Source organism: Pelodiscus sinensis, chromosome 8 (genome assembly GCF_049634645.1).
Source record: "Pelodiscus sinensis isolate JC-2024 chromosome 8, ASM4963464v1, whole genome shotgun sequence".
NCBI lineage: Eukaryota > Metazoa > Chordata > Testudines > Trionychidae > Pelodiscus > Pelodiscus sinensis.
Window position 1 is genome coordinate 52,437,276 of NC_134718.1, and position 24,782 is coordinate 52,462,057.

At 40.9% G+C, this 24,782-nt stretch overlaps 1 long non-coding RNA gene across 1 annotated transcript; it reads right to left on the reverse strand.

The window, feature by feature from the left end:
• Positions 1-20,114: 20,114 nt before the first annotated feature.
• Positions 20,115-22,672, reverse strand: LOC142830432 (uncharacterized). The gene is made up of 2 exons (XR_012905665.1): positions 22,536-22,672; positions 20,115-21,171 (listed from the first exon to the last, which is right to left on the reverse strand). It is a non-coding gene; the product is annotated as an uncharacterized LOC142830432 (long non-coding RNA).
• Between the last annotated feature and the right edge of the window lie 2,110 nt (positions 22,673-24,782).

Below are 24,782 nucleotides of genomic sequence, written 5' to 3' on the forward strand. Positions count from 1 at the left end.
GCAATGTAAATGCACCCCACTCACAGTCGCTGCCTTTGGTCAGGGCAGACCAAAGTTCAGAGGTGTATCCACAGAGTTCACCTCCCATCCTGAGTGGGGGGGCAGTAGGAGGTATCTCACCCACTCTACTGGTCACTTGCCATCCACCTGTTTGCTGCTATCTGCTCTCTGGCGCTGCTCTGCTGGCCATTCATCACCCCTCACTGCTGCCACTCTGCTGGCTGCTCCTCATGCCTCTCCATTGCCACCCTACTGGCTGCTCATCACATCTTCCACTGGCATGTGGTGGATTTGGCTCTGGGCCAAATCAAATTATTTCCGCTCTCAGTGATTTCAGCTCTTAGTCCAAATCACAGTCCAACCACAAAAGATTCCAGCATTCAGTGAAGTAAATGTATATACAAAAGAGACTCCTTATAGACTAGAGCCTTTCCTTAACTCTGTCACTGAAACAGTGGGGAGAAACAGGTTGAGCCAGTCTTACAGTTCACACCTGGAGGGCATGCAACCTGCTGACTCATCTCCCTCCCCAGCTTAATCTATAGGGCTACGTCTATACTGGCATCCCTTCTGGAAAAGGGATGCTAATGTAGCACATCGCAATTGCAAATTCCGCGGGGGATATTTAAATCCCCCGCGGGATTTGCATTTACATGGCTGCCGCTTTTTTCCGGCTTGGGGAAAAAATGGAGAAAAGCGCCAGTCTAGACGTTATTCTCCGGAAAATAAAGCCTTTTCTGGAGGATTTCTTATTCCTACTTGAAAGTAGGCTTTATTTTCTGGAGAATAATGTCTAGACTGGCGCTTTTCTCCGTTTTTTCCCCAAGCCGAAAAAAAGCGGCAGCCATGTAAATGCAAATCCCGCGGGGGATTTAAATATCCCCCGTGGAATTTGCAATTCCGATGTGCTACATTAGCATCCCTTTTCCAGAAGGGATGCCAGTATAGACACAGCCTAAGGGTCTAGAAGATGAGCCTTTGTCAATCCACGTGTATTTACATTGACAGCGTCTTTTCTTTTAAACACAGTTAAACACAGTCTGACTTTTCTGCATTCCCTCAATAACTGCAAGCATTGGTGATCAGATCTCACCATTTAGTGTTAACACAATTTGTAACCCACAACAGCCAAATTGGTTACAAGGGGCAAAACACCATTATAACAGTTGAATATCTAACACATCTAAGCAAAACAGGGGTAAACTGAATTTACATAAACATACCCAGGATTTCTCTCCCATTCCAGCTGACTGCAATGGAAGCATTGATTCAGACCATGCTTACATGGGGATCATTTTTAGCAGCTTCATCCACATGGACAACATTAAAATGCATTCAAATTTGGATGTGTATTTCTGAATTGACTTAAGCTCAGTGCGAGACTGTGATTTCAGAGTAAGAGATTCAAGCTCACTTAAAGTCTTTCTCACAGCATCCAAATGCTATTCAACTGGTTTAACACCATCAGTTCGTGTTGGCCATCTCATTGTTGACATGCTATGAAGGGAAACAGGCAGATCCTGCTTCAGAATTTCCCACTTTCGAGGACTTTAAATGAAGAAGTTGCACAATTGCTGGATTATTTCAAAATATGTGCTTGCTTGCATGATTCAGAACAATCTACACCAACAAGATTTGGTTGCCACAGCTGGAGAAGATACAGTTCAGATTTTGCTCAAGAAGGACTGCTTATACTCCGTTGTACTTCCCAGCCATATTGGATCCATTGTCGTAGGCTTAGCCAATGCAGACTAACTTGAAGATTTAACTTGAAGCCTTCCAGAATTTCTAATACATGAGCAGCAATTTCTTTCCCTTTTTTTCCATGAAATTATAGAACAAAATGAATCATTCTTCAGTTGAAACCTTTGGACTCCTGCAATTTTAACATATCGAACAACCAAGGTCATCTGTTCTTCATGAGAACAGTCTGGAGTTCCATCATTAATAATTGAAAAGTACTTTGCATGTTGTATCTCTTCAAGAATTGTTGTTTGCATAAATGTCCCACACAGCTCAATAAACTCGTTTTGTATTCTGGTAGACAGATATTGGACTTGCATGTGTTTTTCACTCTCCTGTGGTTCATAAACACGCTTAACATGGCCTGGTAAAAGAGGATCATACTTGCTAAGAAGCTCAAGCATACCAAGAAAGTTTCCATTTGTAGGGTCACCAATGCATTGACCAAAAAAGCCAATCTCCATTCAGAAAGAAAAAGAATGACATTCCATATGCACTGAAGGCATTTTTTTCAGTTATCAGTTTCTGTGTGTATTTCACTCAGGAGTAAATTTTCAATTGAACTATCAGCTAGTGCTCTGCTAGCTGATTTCCATGTAACATAGTTATCTTTATGCGATATTGAAGTTTCATGTGCTGGTTTTCAGTCATTCAACTTCCTCCAACCTCTACAGATGCTCCAACCAGATGGATCAGACAGTACTGATGCATTTGAAGTATTACTATTAAAAATAAAACAGGATATACAGTACAGAGCCTGCTTTTCCATGCTCCAGCAGAGCCAGTCTCTTGTGTAGATCTCTCAATTTTAAAGAGTTTTTGTCAGCAGATGAGTGTGAAAAGCATGATTTTCAGCAGCTTTTGGTATATTACTTGGAATCTGAAACAACTAACTTTGAGAAACAACTGCATTTAAGCAACATTGTTCTTATCAAGAAGTCCAATATCAGGTTCTGATGCCACTGTTTTTACACTGTGTCCTGTGCTAGTCATAAATTCTTGCTCTTACCGTGCAGCGTCTCCAAGGTCCTCATTTTATGAGTGCACAGCCTGTAATTTGAGCATAGATTTTGCATCTATTGCTACTATTGGCATTTCTGTGTTTGATTAATGACCTTCTCATTTTGAGGCAGTGGCATTGAATGTCATTTGGGGGTACAAAGTTTTCATCATCAGAACTGGAACCATCACTGTCAATATGGTAACTGTCTAATGGCTGAGGCATCTTTTCTACAAGAAATGATGTTATTCGCTTTAAACTCTTAACTACTGCTTCACGCTTTTGCCATCTCTTACTTGCACCACTTTCAAATCTTCACTTCATTTTATGAAAAGGTTCTTTTAAAACACAGTAACACAAAATAAATTAATTTGCTAAAGGCTATTGGTTATACAAAATTTTAATTGTATATACTTCACAATGATTACATAATAGTGGTTTGGGGATGTTATTTACTACAGCCCTGATAGCCTTATTTCAAAGTCTTGAAATTTCATCTGCTAAAATGTTCCTGTTATTAAATTCCGCTAATAACTGGTGCATTATTATGAATATGAACATAGGGTGATTGCCAGATTAGACATAAAGTGTATTAAACAACTAGAATGAAAAGTAGGTCACAAAAAACCTTTAAAGGTGACTCTAAATTGGACAAAGAGGTAGCTTACAGCTGAGCCTGATATGTTTGTTGTACATGAAGATACATAAGAAAAAACAGGAATATGGAAATCTCTGCAGGATTAAACATCTAATTTAAAGACCTCATACGAAGCAAAATCACTTTATAGGAACAGAATTAATTACGACTTTCAAAATGTTTAAACTGTGCAAAGACTGTAAACAGCGTTTCATAATGTAGAATCACTAATCACAGAAGCTACTCCAAGTCTCCAGTCAGGAAGATGAAAACTCAGATGTGACCAAAAAATTTGTGAATGCACGACGTCCCACAATAATTTAAATCAGTTTTGCATAGGTGTATATATAGTTTCTTTTGTTGCCTCTGTTATAACTGCAATGAATATAATAAATAGAAATTACTTGGTAGAAAAATGTCAAAATTTGAGGGCCCTTTGTCTCCTGAGGCCCAGGCCAAATGGCCCCCCTGTCTCCCTGCCACAGTAGGGCCTGGCTATAGACAAGAATATAAGCAAAAAAGCTGTGAGGTGAAGTTAAGTGACAACAGAGTTACTGCTAAAAAGTCAGAGATTCCTTGATGAGCCAACATTGGAGCTTGTTCAAGGTGCTCTAAAAAAGACTTAACAGAAATGATGAACTTTCTCAGCAGAAATAAATAATCCTCAGAAATATGAAAACCTAAAGCTCCCATTTAGAAAGAAGTGACACTTCACTGGCACAAAGCAGGTGAACTGGTGCTCACTTCCAATCTCTGTATACTGATGCCAACATTCTTCTTTAACCCTACTGCTTTGTGGTGTTGAGAATCCAGGCTCAGCAGTACCTCAGGTACAGACACAAACAGTCTGCCTAATGCAGCTTTACCAATGGCCTAAAAGACTGTTCTTCTCTGCTAACCAGAGAAGGGCGGCTGGCAGTTATAGTTACTTAACATTTATTCTCACATTACCCATTAAGCACATTATATAAAACATTATAAAACTCTGTTGTCAACAATCCTATTGAAATAATTGGGACTATACAGATCTGTAAGGTTATGCCTGTGTGTAAGTATGCTCCATTAGGCACTAAAGCAGCATCTTAGACTTATTTAAATATACTCATTAGCTGAAATATTGTTCACAAACTTCTGTCTAGTCCTTTTATTTTCTTCTACCATATGTTGCATTACTAAAATTCTCTGTTACTTGAGATCAAACATCTTATTCATTCTATTTTTCTGTTTAAGGAATGACATTTTCTTCTTAAATAGTTTTTGAAATCACTGGCAACAAAATTTCTCATTTACTTTAATATGATAAGGATTTTAATAGTTGTATACAAGACAGAAATATTATAGTGTATGTTTTCAATCAGGAATCTATGCCAAATGCCTGTTTTTTGGAGAGAAATTCCACCTATTATGTTTGTTTGTTTAACTCTTCTATGCTCCTGTTCTAAACTAAAATTATAGAAAGAACACAATTTTTAATTATTTAATAAATATTTTTTTATATAGAGCCCTGGATTTGTTCAGCAGGCCACTAATATGCTGCTGGTGGAGCTGAGGAGAATTCAGCTATGCCTCCAGAAAAACTGTCCAAGTATCCCTGCTCCCTATAGAATAGTGGTACGCAATAATTTTTGATGGGGGCCACTTCAAGAGTTTGCTAAGTGGTCAGTGGTAGGGGTACAGGGTCTGGGACAAGGTTGGGTGCAGAAAGGATCTCAGGGTAGGGGATTGAGATTCAGGAGAGGGTTGTAACCTGGGGTAGGTGCAGGGTCTAGAAGGGGGTATGGGTGCTGGAGAGGATTCTGGCCTGGGGGAGAGGTGTAAGAAGGGGGGCAGAGTCTGGGAGGGAGTTGTGACCTGAGGGGGCGGGGAGTGCAGAAGGTTTGAGTGGTGACCTGAGGCCATGGAGTTGGGTATTAGGAGGGGGTGAGGTACAAGATGCGGGCTCTGTCTGGGAGGCACTTATCTAGGAGCTCCCAGCTAGCCTCTCAGCAGAACCCTCAGATAGTCTCCTTGTCTGCTGCATGCCTCTTCGTGCTACACACCCGGGGTGGGGGGAACATTGCACATTGCCCCCACCGCCAGCACAATCACTGCAGCTTCATGGGAGCTGCAGTGATTATGCTGGGGGCAAGGGCAGCATGTGAAATCTCCCTACCACAAGAGGCATGCAATGTCTAGAGGCACATGGCTCTGGCAGTCAGCTGCTTTGAGCAGCACAGGGCTACAGTAGACAGGGAACCTGCCTGAGGGTCCCAGGGAACCTCAGGCTAAATCGAAAAGCTTGACGGGTTGGATCCAGCCCGTGGACCATATTTTGACCATCCTTGCTATAGAAGGTGTGGTTGTTTGACCGCTCCTCAGGCCGAGTATCTCTGATCAGTGCTGCTTGGACTCAACAACCCATTAGATCATGGCTCTGGTTTTAAAACACAATTAAGACTGGATACCCATGCACTTTTTAATGGCACAAAAATGTTTGCTAAATCAATCTGCAAAGCTCTATGAACTTCAATAGGAATTTGTCATGAGAAATAATAACAAATTATGGCTCACACGTGGAGGCAACCAAAATTACAATTTACATTTGAAAATCTTGAGTATGATGTGTGGTTTGTGGGGAACCATCAGCAGATATTCAAGGCCTGGTCTTGCTCTGTAGCATTTTGGAAATACCTACGGTTTTATCTGTTCAGTCAGGCATTCTGTGTTTCAAGTTCAGAAATAGAATAAATTCTATAATACTGTTATTCCATATGATTGGTTTGCTTATCTTTTAAAGAAGTTTGAAGTTTCATTTGCTGAAATCTAAACAAAATAATCCATGTGAGTGTTTCTCAAAGTAGTGAATAGATTTAAGAACTGTTCATTTTTACTTAAGAAAAAGAAAGGTACTTCAACTGGAAGCAATCTCAGGGAAATCTTAACAGAAAAATTTTGAATTATCTTGTTCTGTGTACTCTCTCTCTAATATATTGGATCTGACCTAAGAAGGGGCATGGAAAGAATCTTCAACTTAATACACTTTGAAATAATTAATCATGCCTTTATATAGGGCTGTGTTCAAGATACAGCAAATCATCTTTTATCCTTGAAAGGGTAACTTACATTTTGAGATCAGATACATCTAGGTCAAATGGCTAGATTTTCCTCTTGTTTTCCCAACACTTGTATAGATCAGAAACATGTTTGGAATGATGTAGAAAACCATCACAGGTTATTAAAAAATGAAGATGCTTTTGAGAATAAAGATATTTTTGATTGTTGAAACCAAAAGATCTACATAGTCCTTTCCCCTGCTCTCCAGCATTTACAGTCGGCTTGTCTGGATGTGATTCCTAAAATGTTTATAAACCCCTTCATGCTACATTTATTGGTCATTTGACTATATCAAACTTTATTTAGTTTATATTTAAGTTTGTCTGTTCAAGAATTCCTTCTACATGGCAAAAGCTAGGACCAACAAATTTGGTATACAGCTTCCTCTTATAATTTAAAGCAAGGAAAGCCTTTAGTTGTGCCAGGAAAATGAGATATGCCTGAAGTGGGATTGCTTCTCCTAAAAACATACAGAAAAGAGACAAAATCTCGAGGCAGGTGAAAGGAGTTATCTCGCGAGTGTGCCTACCAGCCCCAAACCTCCACTTCCCAGGCACATCCATTAGGAATGATGCAGGAGGAATGATGAAGCTCTCCCTCCCCACAATGTGTACAGGGACATTGCTGTTGGTTCCTCTTCATCAGGGATGAGGGGAAAGTGCACAGTTTGTTGTATTCCTCACTCTGGCTGGGGAGCGCAGGGGACAGACAAGCTGTGCATTTTGCTCTTGCTCCCTGATAGGGACAGGAAAGGGAAGAACAAGCAGCCCTGGTAAGAATCTGGGAAGTGGGGAGGGGACGTTGGCCCTCCAGCTTCCTCCTCATACACATATCTGTGCACAACCTCTCCTCTGCCCAGAACCTCTCCTCATCTCCTACCCTGACTCCTGCACCCCCACAAACTCAGCCTCCTGTCCTGAGCCCTGTCTTAAGGATTCGAACAATTCCAGGTAAATGTGCTTGTGCCACATATATTGATAACTTTGGTGAAAGGTTTCTCAGGGATGCCCTAGCTATTCATTATTCTGATATTCAAACTGTAATGATGTATTGTTCTTCTTCCTTGCAGTGGGGTTAAGTTTTGCTTTGATATTTGTATGAGCTCCATATATACTTGTGACCTAATCATAGTCTACTTGTCCATCAGATTTCTGTAAGAATGAACATGTTTTAGCTCCTGTAGTTCATACTCATAAGAATGAACCTTGTCAGCCCTCTTTTGTACTCACCTAACTTACCATTTGAAGGTTTCTTTATAACCAAGTCTACCAATAGTTATGAACAGTTTAACTATTTTATTTTTGTCTTTCTGATGTTTAGGGATCTTATATCAGAAAGATGCTGCCCATAGAAAAGAATGCTGACAATTTTTAATATCCACATGGTGAGTTGCTAAGATCATTCTGGTTCCATCGGTTCACAAAGTCTAACAGAAGGGTCTTCAGGCTTTGATACTGGGAGAACAATGAAACAGGTATACTTTACTTAAGAGATGAGGCAGAGTTGAATAAGTCCCTGAGCTTGAGGTGGGAAAGGAAGTGATATTACTTCTATGATTTATTAGCCATCTTTTTTTTATTGCATTGTGATATTTAACTGTTCCATCTCCTACTGAGCAGTAAAACTGATTTCTATCCTGCATCATTGTTGCAAAAAAGTAGTTTTTCCTCTTAAAGTTAAGCAAATATGATGTGCAATGGCTTTAGTGTTAGCACCTCTTTTGTACAAGAATAATTGTAATGTCGATATAGAGTTGCTTAGAAAACAAAACTTCAAAAATATTTCCCCTGCTTTTTAAAAATGTAAATGTACAGTTTCTTATGTTGTAAGAACTTTCAGTCCACATTACCTACCTTAATACTTAAAAGGAGCACCTGAAATATAGTTAAATTGTCAAAATGTTTTTATTATTATTTATTATATATATATTTGTTAGTATCTCAGGTACTACAGGACTACTTGTTTTTTAAAGTTACAGACTAACATGGGTACCCCTCTGAGACTTCTAAAACAGTGGTCCCCAACCATTTGGGGTTGCCGGGCGCCCGGGGGGGCAAGGCGCCCCCATAGCCACATTCCGGGGCCGGCGCTCTCCCCTCAAGCGCCGCGTGCCTGGGGCCGGTGCTCTCCCCCCCCTCCCCCAAGCGCCGCGCGCCCGGGGCCGGCGCTCTCCCCTCCCTCCCCCAAGCGCCGCGCGCCCGGGGCCGGTGCTCTCTTCCCCAAGCGCCGCACGCCCGGGGCCGGCGCTAGCACTTTCTCCCCCCCATGCGCCGCGGGGGGTGAATCTGCGGCGCCCCCGGGGCCGGCGCTCACAGTGCGCCATGCGCCCGGGGCTGGCTCCGGCACCGCGCATGCACCATGTGCCCGGGGCCAGGCCAGCCCTGAGCACTTGGTGGGCACTGTGTTGGGGACCACGGTTCTAAAATGTCAAATGTATCTGGATGTTTTTCAAGATTTAAGGAATGGCAAGTTACTATTACAAATGTTACCAAATTGTTTCAGTTTAAGTTCAGACTCCTTTCTGCCACACCAGTCCGCCACATGAAGGACATGACATGCAGATATTGAAAACAGCCTAAGACAGCCCCCTCTGTTGCCCTCTGGAACCCCCTGAAATCAGAGATGATTGAATCAGACCCTGCAGTGGTGCTGTGGTAACTAATGGCAGAAAGCCATTGATTTGGTCCAATCAGAAAGGTTGTCAACTTAAGATTCCTTAAAAACAAAAACCAGCCCATAATCAGTGACCACTTTCCTTTAACTCCTGGCTTCCAGCTTCAGGAGAAAGACATTTAAATGATTTCATGGATGATATTGCAGCTACAAAATACAGAGAGATGGAATTAACAACACTTATGTTTATGTCACTACTGCATGCTTCTTTTGGCAGCATGTTGTGCACATACACAGGTAGCCAACCCCCATAGCATGGACATAACTAGAGACTAGCATGAGGACACATCTGAAGAGTGTGGGTGTGTATGCCAATGCATACCTGGCATGGCTTTCTACTCACCCAAGATGTGCCTCCTCATCTATACTACAGAGGGTGTTCATACTTGCTCCCTCTGTCCACAGATCATGTCCAAACTGGGGGGGCACCATTATCAACAATGTGAGCAATGCATTGTGGGTATGTTTACCACAGTGCTGTGTTGTGAGAAGACAGAGTTGATCCTTGCACATCTTGGGATTCCCTCCGAGTTCTCCCATAGCTTCCTCACCCCCTGGGGTCATTGAAAGAACCTTTGTGAGCTCTCCATGCTGAGGAATGTCAAAGCAGCATAGCAGCCTGTCTCCCAATCCGGCAGCTGCAGTCTGACTGCTGCTGTATTCCTAGGATAGGGCAGAACAGGAGCAGTCCAATGATTTGTTCTTTGTTCCCCAAATGGAGCAGCACACTCAGTCGTCAGATACTTCCCAGAATTTTAAAAGGGGATGGGCACATGCCCGGAGAGCAGCAGAGATCAAAGCACTGATCAGAGTGATCAGGGCAGGCATTGTGGGATACTGGCGGAAGCCAGTTCTACTGACAAAACCAACAGCAGAGTCTACATTGGCTCTTTATTGATAATAAAGGGAAGTGGAAAGAAAAACGTCTCTTGTAGGGGTAGAAGTATGTTGTCACTGACACTGGGTGTTATTCTCAACAAAAGTCTCATTGCAGTGTGTACACTTTCACTTTTTTTCCTAAAATGCAGTTTTTGGTAACAAAATTTAGTAGTGTAGACAAAGCCTTGATCTTCACTGAAGTATAAGAGATCTTACATGCGGAATGAGCTAGGTCACTTGCCCTTTTTCTTCAGGACAGGTGGTGCCAATTTATTGAGAGGGTCCTATTGATTAATCTGGATCCAGGAAATAAAAGAAAAGATAGCTAAAAGCTGCTAGGGTGGCAAGAGGCAATAATACAAAATTAGTCCAGCAATGAGTACATTATATTTACTTGTTTGACAATTTATCATTATTGCATGATAGGTTCTCTTCATGCAGACATTACTTTTGGAAAGAATCCATGAGTTTAACATACTGTTTCAATTATCCTATAACTGAGTCTGCAGAAATAGCAGAAATAGCCATTTCGGAACATGAAAATCATCTTTCCCATCAGTCAGCTAGGTAAGTGAAAGGATCTAGAAGAGTGTTTTTTGAATTTTACTGCAGTGTTTTCATGCTAAGCCACAGAAAAATAATTTGGCCTCCTCTTATAGGAATTTTTTTAAAGAAGCTGGTCGATTTTTAGGCTTTCTCCATCTTTTATTACCAGGGAAATAAATACTTGTCAATTAGTGATGAGATTTTTACGCCCTAAGTTATAAAGCCAGAAGGGACCATTGTGATCATTAGTCTTCCCCCCTATATAACACAGGCCATAAGGCTTCCCAGAATCAATTCCTGTTTGAGCTAGACAATGCAGGACCAGGCATGTACTGCTGGGTCTCAGCTGGAGTACAGATGTCAAGAGCAGGCTGACAGCCAAGTGCTTCTTGAGTCTGGCCCTGGAGAAATGGGAAGCAGAGGGGTTTTCCTATGCCAACTACTCTCTCCTGCCCCACTCATTCCCCCACTGTGGTGCTGATAGAGTTTTGATTTGGGGTTGGGTTCATCTGGTTTAGGAAACTGAGCCTTTTCTGCATCAAAAGGAATGTGAGAAACAACACGGCCATTTACATTTCTCATCAGAAAAAGAAGAAAAAGCTTGTAAAAATGCCTACTCCTTTTTGGATGTTTCATATTTCTTGAGGGAGGGGTGGTTTGAGTGCCCACCTTGTAACACCTTGAAGGGTCCCAATTCCCAAAGGGCAGATGGTAAGTGCCCTCTGCAAATCAAGTTATTTTATGGTATTTCAATTTGAGCACGCACATATCTTTAGCTATTTCTTAAAATCTTGGTCCAAAGGAGGGGTGGGCAAATACTGGCCTGTGGGGTGGATCCAGTCCACCAGTGTTAGCTGTTGGCAGGCTCCCACAGCTATATTTATCTGCACAGCTGCAGGTACCAGTGATTGAAGCTTCCTTTGGCTGTTCCCAGACAACGGGAGCTGTGGGAAGCAGTGTCTTGGTCCAAGCCTCTTCCTACTGCTCCCATTGGTTAGGAATGGTGATCCATGGCCAATGGGAGCTGCAATCGCTACGGCTATGTTGGTAAATATAGCAGTGGCGGCACACCAGGGGCTAACCCTGGCAAACCATTGCACTGTTATTGTCCACACCGGCCCAAAGTCATGCAGGAAGTCTGAGAGCTCAGAATTTAATGTCAATCTCCTCTGCCCCATTCTCATGCCTCAATCATGAAAACTTAATCTGTGAATTCATGGTTGGGAATATTTCTTTCCCAGTATGTTTTTCACTCTTGGAAAGAAGGGGTTAGTGTGGAGGGAAGTAGTGGGCCAGAGCCTAAGGTGCCTTACAGCCTCTCTGCACCTCCCAACTGACATGACATAAGCTGTAGGAGTATTACTCCAGTATATGAAAAACAACAGAATAGCATTCAGCCCACATAGTCACACCTATATCACCACCTTCCTTGCTACTAACATAGGTGGCTTGGTCAGAGCTAAGGGGAGGGGGTGGATCCTACACCACTAGTCAGCCAGAGCATGTAGTAGGCTGTCCTCTATGAACACATCCCCCAGTAATATGGTATGCCTCAAAAGCCACCCTACCTCACTTTTCCCCCTGAGTCTTCACCTCTAACTCACACAGCTTTCAGCACATTCAATCAGCAGCTTTTAGTTGCAACCGCCAACAAGAAAAACTGAACCTGTGGGGCTTAATGCATGAGCCTCTACAGCTTGAGCTATAAAGCCAGCTGGCTTTCAGTTTAGGCTGTAGAGCTCACTCATTCTTATCTCTTGCTGTAAGTGATCTAAGTGCCACTACATGGGAATATGAACCATACCCATGCAGGTGTATGGATTATATACTTCCCCTAGCTGAGGAAGCATGTCTTGAGCTTCAGAAACCCAATTAAAATCTCAGACAAGACCTCAAGTACTACTACATGGGACAATAAACCACACCCAGTAGGAGGGTGGGTTACACAGTGATTTAGGCCTCCAGTAGACCATGCACAATCCTCACATTCAAGCTCATTAGTGTCCAAATAAACACACACATTGCCACAGCTCCTTTCAGTTTCTCCCACTCTTTAATAGAACATTGGCTCTTACAGCTGTTCTGGAGTTCACCCCCAAGCTTGGTCCTCTCCCCTAACTCCAGGTGTGTCCATGAAAAGCTGGCTGAGTTTACCTTCCACTCAGCTAAGCTCTTCATGACTTTTTATAAGCACGGGTGCTTCTCAGCCTATAACCTGATTTGGTCACCAGATCCTTCAGCATCTCCTCTACCTGCTGGAAAGCTTATTAGGTCTGTTAGATGCAGCTAGGTCCAGGTGCTTCTTAAAATGGCCAGCTCACTTGTGACAGCTACCATAAGACTTCTCTGATTTCTTTCTGGGGTCTAGACTGACAGTGACCCAGGCTCAGGTTCTGGGTAGTGTAAAAGTGAGCTGTCTCCCACCTTTAGCATCTTCTATATCCTCAGTTTCCTCAAGTACAGCTGGACCTAAAATCTCTTCCTAAATTTAGTCATCATTTGAACAAATAAATAGGGGCAGCCTGCTAATTTTTCTCACTCATTTTCACTTGTGGCCCAAAGGCCACATTTTACCTCTTTTGCATATACAGGCAGTCCCCGGGTTACGTACAAGATAGGGACTATAGGTTTGTTCTTAAGTTGAATTTGTATGTAAGTCGGAACTGGCTCCAAATTCAGCAGCTGCTTCTGAAACTGACCAGGGGCTGACTACAGGAAGCTGGAGGCAGAATTGCTCTGCCCCCAGCTTCCTGGAATCAGCCACTGATCAGTTTCAACAACGGCTGAATCTCGACCCTGGGACAGAACAGCTGGGCTGCCAGGTAGGACCCGGCAGCACCCCAGCTGCTCTACCCCAGGGTCCACAACAAAAGCCTGGTCTGCTGGGGGGGAGGGGTGCACTAGCTGCGCCCCCCCCAGCAGACCAGGGACACGGGGAGCAAAGCCGCAGCGGCGGCGGGGTGCCGCAGCTCTGATGCTTTGCCAGAGCAAAGCCTCAGAGGCGCGGGACCCCTCCGCCTCCCCGGCTTTGCTCCAGGTGTCCCTAGTCTGCTGGAGACGGTCCCCAGCAGACCAGGGACACCCGGAGCAAAGCCGGGGAGGTGGAGGGGTCCCACGCCTCTGAGGCTTTGCCTTGGCAAAGCCTCAGAGGCGCAGGAACCCGCCGCCGCTGCGGATTTGCTCCCAGTGCCTCTGGTCTGCTGGGGACCGTCTCCAGCAGACCAGGGACACCGGGAGCAAAGCCACAGTGGAGGCGGAGTCCCGCGCCTCTGATGCTTTGCCAGAGCAAAGCCTCAGAGGCGCCGGACCCCTCCGCCTCCCTGGCTTTGCTCCCGGTGTCCCTGGTCTGCTGGAGACGGTCCCCAGCAGATCAGGGACACCCGGAGCAAAGCCGGGGAGGTGGCGGAGTCCCGTGCCTCCCCAGCTTTGCCAGAGCAAAGCCTCAGAGGCATGGGACCCCTCCGCCTCCCCGGCTTTGCTCCAGGTGTCCCTGGTCTGCTGGAGACAGTCCCCAGAAGACCAGGGGCACCCGGAGCAGCTTTTCTCGCCCCGGAGGTCGAGGTGGCGGGACAGCTGTGCTCTGGGCGGTCCCGCTGCCTGCGAGCTCCGGGGCGAGAGAGCCCCGTTCGTAAGTGCGGATCCGACGTAAGTTGGATCCGCGTAAGTCGGGGACTGCCTGTATACAGCTTTTATAGGGGTTGCCCAAGCAACTCCTGGAGCTGAATTAGGCCTAGGAGAAGCAGAATCATGAATGTCCTGTCTAGAATAGATGGCTCAGTTTCTGAGGATTCTTTTGAGGAAAAGAAAAAAGATGGAACGAGGAAAAAATGTATTGGCTTTTTCATTTCTCCTGAGCTTCCTTGAGTCTTGAGAGAGAAGAGCTCTTCCAAACACACCACACTATATGAGGAAATTAGCTGTTATCTTGAAAAACATGGACAGTGCACTCACATTGGAAAACTCAGATGTGAAAGTTGCTAGGGGTATTTGGAAAAAAAGGGTCTTCCTTTCTTTGCTCTCTTTGGTATTTTGCATTGTGATATTTACATAGTGATGTTTATATAGCTGTCACAGGCTGTCCCATGCTATAGAAACTCCATGCAATAAACTGAGTATTTTTTCAGAGGTTCCCAGGCTACCTTCCTACTCTTGTAAAAGACAAGCAATTGTGCTACTCCATGCTTTCTTGGCTTCTCTTCTCTTTCTGAATACAAAGAAGAGCAAGCAGCAGTGTATTTGCGAAGTAACATAGTGGGCTCTACTGGAAAACTTGTTGCATTCATTAATATATAATCCATGATGATTTTGTATTTTCATAAGCTTCTTTTCTACTTCTTCTCAAGCTCTCAGGAGATGGCAGATGTTTCCAAGTATCACATTGTGAGCAATGTCTCTCTTTACTGTCAAGATATCTTCTCACTTGAAAGGATTAGAAGAGGAAGATCTTAGTTGTTTGTCAAATGCCTAGGTCATATCTATGCCTTAGCCAAATGCACCCAGCACACCTGAAATTTTTGCAGTGAAAGAACAATGTAGCACTTTTGCCCTTTGCCTGTAATCCACTCATTAAAACAGGCTATATGTAAGTTTAAACCCCTTACATTTTGAGGATATATAGCTGATATACAGTAAAGAATCAGGAACAGGAAAGTTGCAGAACATCTCTGGTTAGGGATTTCTTTAATTTATATATTTATTTTTAAACCAAATGATACAAAATATTTTGGTAAATCAGGTCTACACATTTATTTTCTAAAAATTTTTATCATGCAATGTCTCTAATGGGAGAAACATAAATGAATATAAAGAGTTACATCAATTTCTTCCTGAGTGAATCTCTTACATTTGCGGTAAAATACCATAACAGTTTCCCAGATCTGAGAGGAAGAAAAGAAAATAGGGAAACTAAAAACCTGCTTTTTCTACTACTGTATTAGGTTGTTATCTGTCAGTATTCAGACTCTAATCTGTGAGGTTTTTTTTTCTGTTGGTTGCATTATTTCCATTTGCAGCAGAAATTGCTCTCTTCTTCATATTGCATAAGTACATGGCAAACACTTTTGTGTAGACAGCTTTTCTCACAAATTACAAAAATTAGCAGCAATAAAACCTACCTGGGGTAAAATAACGGATCTTAAAATGATCTAAATACAGAAAAATCTCTACCACCAGAGGGCACTAACATCTTAAGGAACAAAAATTTATGGGCAATTGGCACCATATAGTATGTTTTTAATGCAACTCTTGGGCAATGATATGTGTCAAGACACTTATGCTCTGTCATGAAGGCAATAGTCTGCTAAGTAAAATTCAGAACTGCTAGTCACTTTATTTTACAGGATTCTTCCTTGTTTTTCTGGACTTTTGTACCTCAAAAGAAGAAGGATAGGCCTAAAGCATAGTCATTCATCCATAGTAGATGAGCATATAAAGAACAAATTTTTCCATGGTACATTCAACTCCTGTCTTAAAGATGCCTTATGAAATGGGGATCAATACTAGAATAATGTAGGCAATGCTTTACCTATTGGGCATAATTTGTGCTAAGTTGCTGATTAGCTACTAGTAAGCAGGACTGAAGGCTAGTTAATTTACAGAGACACTTTCATTTTTTGTTTATCTGTACTAGTGATCTGTGAAGGTAAAGCAGTGGTATAATTTCATTAGATTTAAATAATATAGAAGACCATTGAACAAGTGTAAATTGTACAGCAGTGTAGGTAAAAACAGATCTTGTTCATCTTGGCTTAAAATGTAACAAATTATTTTTTTAAAAAAAAGAACAAACATGAGCAGTTTCATAGGATACGTCTACCCAGCAGCGTTATTTCAGAATAACTAATGTTCTTCTGAAATGAAATAGTCTGCATCTACACTTCAAGCAGTTATTTCAACATAATGTCAAAATAATGTTGAGCTGGAGGACTTCTTACTTGGGCTATGTCTAGACTGCAGAGCTTTTCAGAACAGTTTCAAAAAAGTGGACATGTTCTTGCAGCATCCCTGTATTCCTTTTGGTGAGAGGAATAAGGGATGTTCCAAAAGAGGAGTTTTTTCTGAAATTTGGCCCCGTGTAGATGGGCCAAATTTTGGAAAAGCCTCTTTCAGAAAAAAAGCAGAAAAAGATACGCAAATTGTGATTCACAATTTGCATATCTTTTTCTGACTTTTCTCTGCAGTGTAGACATAGCCAGAGTCAGATTCCTGTAACACTCATTTTACAATGAGTAAGGGAAGTCAGAAGAAGAGTGCTCTTTCTCGGACTTCTTGCTGTGTAGCCAGCTCCAAAAGCCGAAATAAGTTATTTCTAGTTAAGCTACACGTAGCTTATTTTGGCGTTATCCCTGCTGTGTAGATTTGCCCATAAAGTGCTATTGTTGTAGTCTGTTATGGAATTTAAGAATAGCCTCTGATTAGTGGTCTCTTTTACATGGAGTTTAAAGTGTCTGATAAACATCCTACCTTTTGACATCTAAAATTCCACCTTTTGACATCTAAAATGTCCAGCCTATCAGGGGTTTAAGACTGTCGGGGTTTAAGAGGAGAAATGTATTACAGAATCAAGCCAGTTATCTTTAAAAGCTGGGTGTTAAGTAATTTGTACAAACAGAAAGAAATGGTTGTATAAAAAATGGAGAAAGAGAGGGACTACCATAAAAAGGAAGGTTGAATCAAGATACGCAACTCCAGCAATGTTATTTACATAGCTGGAGTTGATGTACCTTGTTTTGAGTTTCCCCACCATCCATCCCAATACTGGGAGGCTGATGGAAGCAAATACAAAAGTACTGGATGCCAATGGGGGAGCCCTCTAAGATTGATTTAGCGAGTCTTAACTAGACTCTCTAAATTGAACTCCAGAGGATTGATTGCAGCAGCGTTGATCTTTCATTTAGTGAAGACATGGCCTTAAATCGTGCCTCATAGGCAGTTCTGCATGTTGACTGTGCTGCAGAAAAGGATCGCTTCAGCGGTGTTCCATGGTGTCTGGCGTGCAGAGGAAAGGATACAGCAGCTGTGCCAAGCTTAAGAAAGTGCGATATGTGCTCCTGATCAGGGTGTGTCATAGCCCACTTCCTGTTGCATTCCATGAGGTGACTAGTAGCACTAGCTTCATGCAGTCCTTGCACTCAGAGGAACCCAAGAATTGTTAAAAATGGGGTTAACTCCTAGTGTATCCACATTAGTACAAGATGCAAATGAGCCTTAAAACTACAGAGATGTAATTATTTCTGGAGGTAAGCTATAGAAACAGGAGGACAGAAGTAGGTATCGCTATAGGAAAGGAAATATGGGGGGAATTTAATATTGGAAATAGGCTAAACCGAAAGTGGATATATTTAAGGTGAGACCTGAAGTAAGGAAGTGACTCAGTAGATCCAGAAATGCATGTATGATCCAGCTGAATTATTGAACACCACTAGCCCCAAATCTGTGTCTAGATCTAATTTATTTAGTTAAAGGTTTTTCTTTTTTTCTGAGATGAATATTCCAATATTGCAGAAACTCCTGCTATTTTAAAAATCACAGTTCAGTGAGGTGCCATGCCTATCATTTATTGTATAGTCCATAGCTTTTCACAAACTGTGCATAAGAAGAATAGTTGAAAAATAAACTATGTACTGTAGTATGAAATTAAACCAGGACAGCTGCAATGGATTTCACAGCTGGCATGAGAAGCTGCCACGGCACCCTTGAGAGAAGGTGAGGAACCTGAGTAATGCTACAGATCATTTGGCAATGGTTTTGTTTGCTGTTTCACAGAGGTGTTTAGATTTGTATGTATGTGAGTTGGGTACATTGTTACTGTGGATCTCCCACATGTGAGTAAGAAATTTAATTCTTACGCAGACATGTTTCAACAGTACACAAGTCTGAGGTACAGTGAACATGCAATTATCTGTGAATTCATTTATGAGCTTTTGAAAACATCTTTTTTATTATGAAAAATATTTATATAATTTCTGTAGGACACACATTACACCTTTCTCTCCTTGTTCAAATTAAAAATACTACCCGGACAAAAATTCAGCTTGCCTTTGTCTCCCTTCACATGCACTACGTTGTAAATACAGAAGTGATATTTTGATTTCCATGTTGATTTTATGAAGTAAAGAAAAATTCTCAAGCAGTAGGTTCATCATTTTCTTCTCTGTCTCCATGGTACACTCTTTTGTAAGAACACATACTCATTCTATCATTTCATATCACCCCTGACACTTTCAAATCACACTTCACTCTGTGCATTTCAGCGTAACACACTCCCAAACTTATTTTGACAGCAATTTATTTCCTTCCATCTTTCAACAAACATTCAACATCAAACATTACAGCCTACAACAAATGCAAAAGTCACAATCACATGAGTTCACATATTGTCATGGATTGGCAGACTTTGTCCTGTCACCCCACAAGTCTTGGAATGATTTAATAGCATAGTGTTTCAGTTTGTTTTCAGCCTTCATCCAAATTTTGGGAAGATTTTTAGAAAGTAGTTTCATGAGGTGATAGTTTAACTTTTGCCAGCTCTAATTAAGCTAAAATTGAGTCAGAAGTTGTTTGCCACATGGTCTTTAACACTAGACTAGTTAATCAGTCGGTGGAGTCCGCTATTAGCTGACTGGAGCCAAGATTCAAACTGGGATGCTTGTCATTCATGGGTTCCAGCATTATCAGGTGAGCTGAAAATCAAAATTGGATCCAAGTTACAGTTCTTGACATGAATATCCCTAAACTTTGAAATGATCAAGATGCAGATTGAGTTCATAATTTTGCAAATGGTCATTGTCTTTGCAATTATTGACATTTTTCCTCCTTCTCTGATTGATCTGCAAAAAAAAAAAAAAAAAAAAAAAAAATCCCTCAGATAGATATATAGGCAAGCTGCAAATTTCTGACCAGGTTTAGATCCAGATTTCTCCAAAGTGTGAGTGGGTTTGAACTAGGTTCCAGTTTGGGCCAGCTCTACCAAATCCTAAAAATCACTTTCTCTTTAGAGTAATAAAATTATCTTTCTTTTCCCAAGCGTTATTGTTTTCTGTTTTTCCCCTTTTTAAAATATTGGTCCTACAAACTTTCTATGTATAAATGTTACTTTATTAAATTAAGTCCATTATCTTGATTAAACACAGTTGTTGCTGACATTCCTAGAATTTTTAGATGGTTCCAGAAAGGGAAGTTGACAAAAATTTTAAAGAAAGGAATGGAAGGATTAGATTTTTATTGGTAAATATCAATTTCAGCACACCCACCTACCCATGTATACACACACACACACACACACACACACACACACACACACGCAAAGCTCATGAAAAAAATATTTCCATTTATGATAATAGAAATTTACAGACAAAGTATGAAAAATGCTGCATGAGAACTTAAGAATTCGATTTAAGAATACTTTGTATATATATCAACATGAGATGTTGAGTATTTGTGTTTTAATGCAATTACAACTTCTTCTGCACAAAAATGATGACATTTGGAGGTATTTCCTTTTAGAAATGAGAACCCACATAAGGAGCTCTATAAACTAGGATAATCTGTGATAATTAACTTTTATTAATACATTTCAAAGCACTTTACAAAATATCATTAGACTCATTTTACTGGAAGAAATCTAAGATACAGAGAAGTGAAGTGATTACTCCAAGGTCAAGGGCAGCAGATGAAGTAATGACAGGCAAGTGACAAAGCCAGAATAGAAGTTAGGGGTGAAATCCTGGTCCCGCTGAAATCAGTGGAAGCATTTGCATTGACTTCAATGGAGCTAGTGTTTCACTTCAGTCCACTGCCCTATTCAGAAGAACATGCAATTTTCTCTACACATCAGTATGAATTAATGCACAAGATAAGTTAGACAGTGTTTAGGGCCTCACAAAATGAGGGGCATATAAAAAAAGGGGGGAAAGGGCTCTAATTCAGACTTCATAAAAATTGATTGATAAATGAGATATGAGAGATTCTCTCTAAATATAGACATTTTGTTCAAATATGACAAAAATATACACATCTGGCTACGCAAATATCCTTATTCTACCTACCCTTACTCTTCACTAAGTGTTCATTATTACCAGGCAGGATGCCATGGCTGAGAAAAAAATGCTGATTGCACCTTTAAAATTAGTATTTGTAAAAGTAAGTCTGCTAGCCTAAGGCAGCATTTTGTTGGCCAGCTGTTACTGATAAAATTCTGGTCGTCGCATTATAACTTATTTAAATAAATAAATGATCTCACAGCTGATAAAGTGTAAAAAAACGTGAAGTTGGAGATGGCAGTGTTGTGAAGCACTCCTGCCAAGCCCAAAGTTCTATGAGACTAGTCCTAGGAGTGACATCATGTATAGCATCCCTCTTGGCTGGTAAAAGCTGGAAGGCTGCCATCTTTTGTTTACGGTCCAGCACGCTCAGTCATATAGAACCTTCATTCCTGTTTTTCTTCATTTTTGAAGTGTTAATGTGTTCTTTCTTCTTTTCATCTATAAATACATGTAATTGTATATTTTAGTGAACACATTGTTTTCTGCTTCATGCACTATCCCTGCTTCACATGCTTGAATTTGCAGGTGATCCTCTGATGGACTTAGGTCAAGTTGACCTTGAAGAGAATAAATGTGACAAATCATTGTTTAATAGTGAAAATTAAATCAGAATAAACATTTGTAAATATATTTGATATATCATCTGAAGAAATTTAATTCTATAACAATATTAATCAAATGTTTTTTTATTTATTCATATGAAAAGAATCATTTTTCTTTTTATATGTTCAATGTCCTTTCTGTGCAAATAATAAATTCATTTTTTATGGTATTGACTTCTAACACTTGTCATAGTTTAGGGCCTCTGAATCCAGCCCTGCTATACATAGTTGCAGTCCTAAATGTATCAGAGTGGCTGTGAATCTATTCCTTTTTGCAGATGTCAGGATTCTGATGTGCCGTATCAATTGCATTTCTACGGCTAAGACTCGATGCTCTGGTACTTTTTGAATAATATCTTCTTGTATGAACATTCCACATTTTTTTTCACCTCTAACAATATTTTTATAGTAGATGAAAGCCTTCCCTGGCAAAAATTTAATGAGTGACTCTGATCATAAGTACAATTCACTCTGAATTAAGATTTTGAAGTCTCAGTCAACAGTTAGCAAAACATTTTCTTTATTTTCTTTGCATCCTTTAATCCTCATTAATATTCTTGTAGAAATAATTCAATCTTAATTTTTTTAAAAAAATTAGACCTATTAACTTTTCAATTTTTAAAACGTTCACATTCACTTGGTTCTTATTTTCATTTGTGTGTTTCTTAATTCAATATGTTTTGTTTTCATATATTAAAAACATAATGGGGTAGATGAATAAACCTCTGTGTAGATATTTTGGCCAACTTTGCCACTGGCATAAGTAGGTGAAACTCCATTATAATGAATCTGCCTTCTGTTAGCATGAGGACAATGCCACCAGCACATGAAACGTTGTTTTTCTCATAATTTATTTTTAATGTTTTTAATAGCAACACAGGTGTGCATGCTGCTAAACTGGCAAATGCTTGTTCATTTATCTCAGCTTCTGAAAATGTCCTCATCCAATGCTCTGAGAACATGTAAAATCATTATAAATATACAAATAACAAAAAGGATCCAGTTTCCCAAAAATCAAGACCATTGTCTGTTTCCATAATTTAAAATAAAGGAGACTTTTCAGAAACGGTGTCTTGACCTAACTCTGCTCCCACTGGAAACATCACTCTCTCTCACCATCCTGCTTATAAAATTGTTGCCCGGCATACAAAAACGTAGGAAAACGGATGCGTCTTGGAGTGTGACCTGAAAGTGAGACAGGTGAGTGTCTGGTAGCTAATGAGAGAAATGAAATCCACATTCCAAGACTTTTCACTGAACACCACCTGCTGCCAGTCCCTTGTAATTAAATCAGGTGACTGTTAATTCAGATGCCTCACCTGATCGAAGTTACTGAAGTATTCCACAGGGAGAGATACAAGCTGTGGAATAATCAAGACCAAAATCCAAGTCCCTTAACCAAGAGCTGAAAAAGACTGAAAACACAGTGGAAGGCAAACAGACACAGAAAGTTGAGAGAAAAGCAATTGGATGTTTGAGGCACATTTTCCCACAGACAAAGCTACATTACAGATTTTTTTTCCTCTAGTTACTCATTAATTGTTATACATATTCACATAAATCTACTATCTATTTGAGAGAGTGTGTCACTCGGTTTGCTCAAGAACTCCTCCTAACTGATAAGACTTGGAACCACCAAATCCAGTATACAGCTTCCTCTTATAACTTAAAGCAAGATAAGGGTTTAACTGTGTTAGGAAAATAGGATGTGTCTGGAATGGGATTGCTAGAAAACCGTACAGAATCAACCAGGGAGGTGAAAAGGGTTGGCTGGGGGCACCCCCATCCAGGACTTTCCCAGCCCTGAGCCTCCTCCACACTGCACTCTCTGTGTGTGTGTGTGTGTGTGTGTGAAGCTCTCCCCACCCTCAGGAATTCCTATGGGAACATTGCTGGCTGTTCCTCTTTGTCAGGGAGTGAGGGGAAAGTACATAGTTTTCTGCATTCCTCATGCTGGCCAGAAAGCACAAGGGGTAGACTAACCTGGACCTGTCCCAGCTGCGGGACACACAGCGGGGAGGGGAGGGTGCATCTACTGGAGCTGCAGTGGCCACAGAGAGGTGCTTCTCACCTGGCCCCTCTCAAACTGCTGCACTGAGAGGGGGCAGGGATTGTCCTTTCTCCCTGGGGCAGCCTGCATACTGAATCCCTCATTCACACCCCCGACTCCAGAGGAAGGTTTAAATGAAGCATGTACATTTTCATTTTATTTTCCAAAACCCCAAAATTAATTAAGGGCTCAAACAACACCAGGTAAATCTTCTAATATATAAATAAGTGAAATATCTTGAAGTGAAAGACTAGCATTGGTAGTCTTTGTGGAAGGGAAGACTTTCAAGATGAGATTTGAATGAGCAGGTGATCTAGTCAGGGACTTCAGCTCATATAGGACGTGAGACAACTAAACCATAATTCCCACTAGGGACCATGGCAGCATTTGCAAATCAAAATATTTCGGTATTCAGTCAAAATACTTTGGCTGAAGGCATCTGATGTTTTTTGGGGTTTGGGTTTTTTTTTTGGTTTTGGACAACAACAGATGTTGTATTCATTTGTATCCAAAAATAGCTTTAAAAGAAAAATTTTGACCAGCCCTAATTACAAGTCTTCATAAATACTACTTAAGCCTTATTTTAGGTAGCATACAGTCCTCTTGATGATCTTCTGCATATGGGGAAATTTCCCTTTCAGAGCACTGGAATCCAGGCAGGAAATGCTAGAAGCTCAAAGGTAGTTAAGATTTAAAGAAAATAAATCCTATAAATCAGAATGTCAGATTAACCAGTAACACTGAAACTTTTAAACAAGTGGTTTGTTGTCTTAATAGTCTCAATAGAGGACATGTGGGAGCTGACTTTTAAGCTAAACAAGCTCATTTAATTAGTTATAGTAAACAACTGCATTTTGTGTGTGTGTGCATGTATGAGAGAGATTAATATATGAGGCTTGTTGTTTTTTGGGGGCAGAGGATTGTGGTGATGTAGTGAGGAGGTAGATGGGGTGCAGTATTAGAATTGTTTTGCATAATCAGTAAGAGGTGCTTATGGTGTGAAAACTTAACCCATTGATCCTGTTTCTTCACTTACTTGTGCTGTCATTGTTTGCACCAGTGCAATCCATGTGCAACATAAGATGTCACCAAACCAGAATAGTGATATAAATGTAGCCGTGTTAGTCTGGGGTAGGTGAAGCAAAATGCAGGACAATGTAGCACTTTAAAGACTAACAAGATGGTTTATTAGATGATGAGCTTTCGTGGGCCATCCTTTTATATCTATTTTCCCCTTCCTTTGTCCAGGTGGAAATGGCTATGGAAAGTACAAGGCAATGGAGAATCAGGCATGAAGTCTTTATTTCTGTATTTAACTGTGAAGGGCTATAGGCCCATGAAGTATGTGAATACTTTTGAGAGAACAATAAAAAATGAAAAAATGAAAGATTGTATCCTACTTTACTTTGGTAAAACACTTCTAAACCAACTGACTAAATTGTATTCCTTATAATAAGCACAAGCTCTTGATCTAAAACCTTCAGCCAGCTTTTAAAAATCCAGTTAATTATTAAAC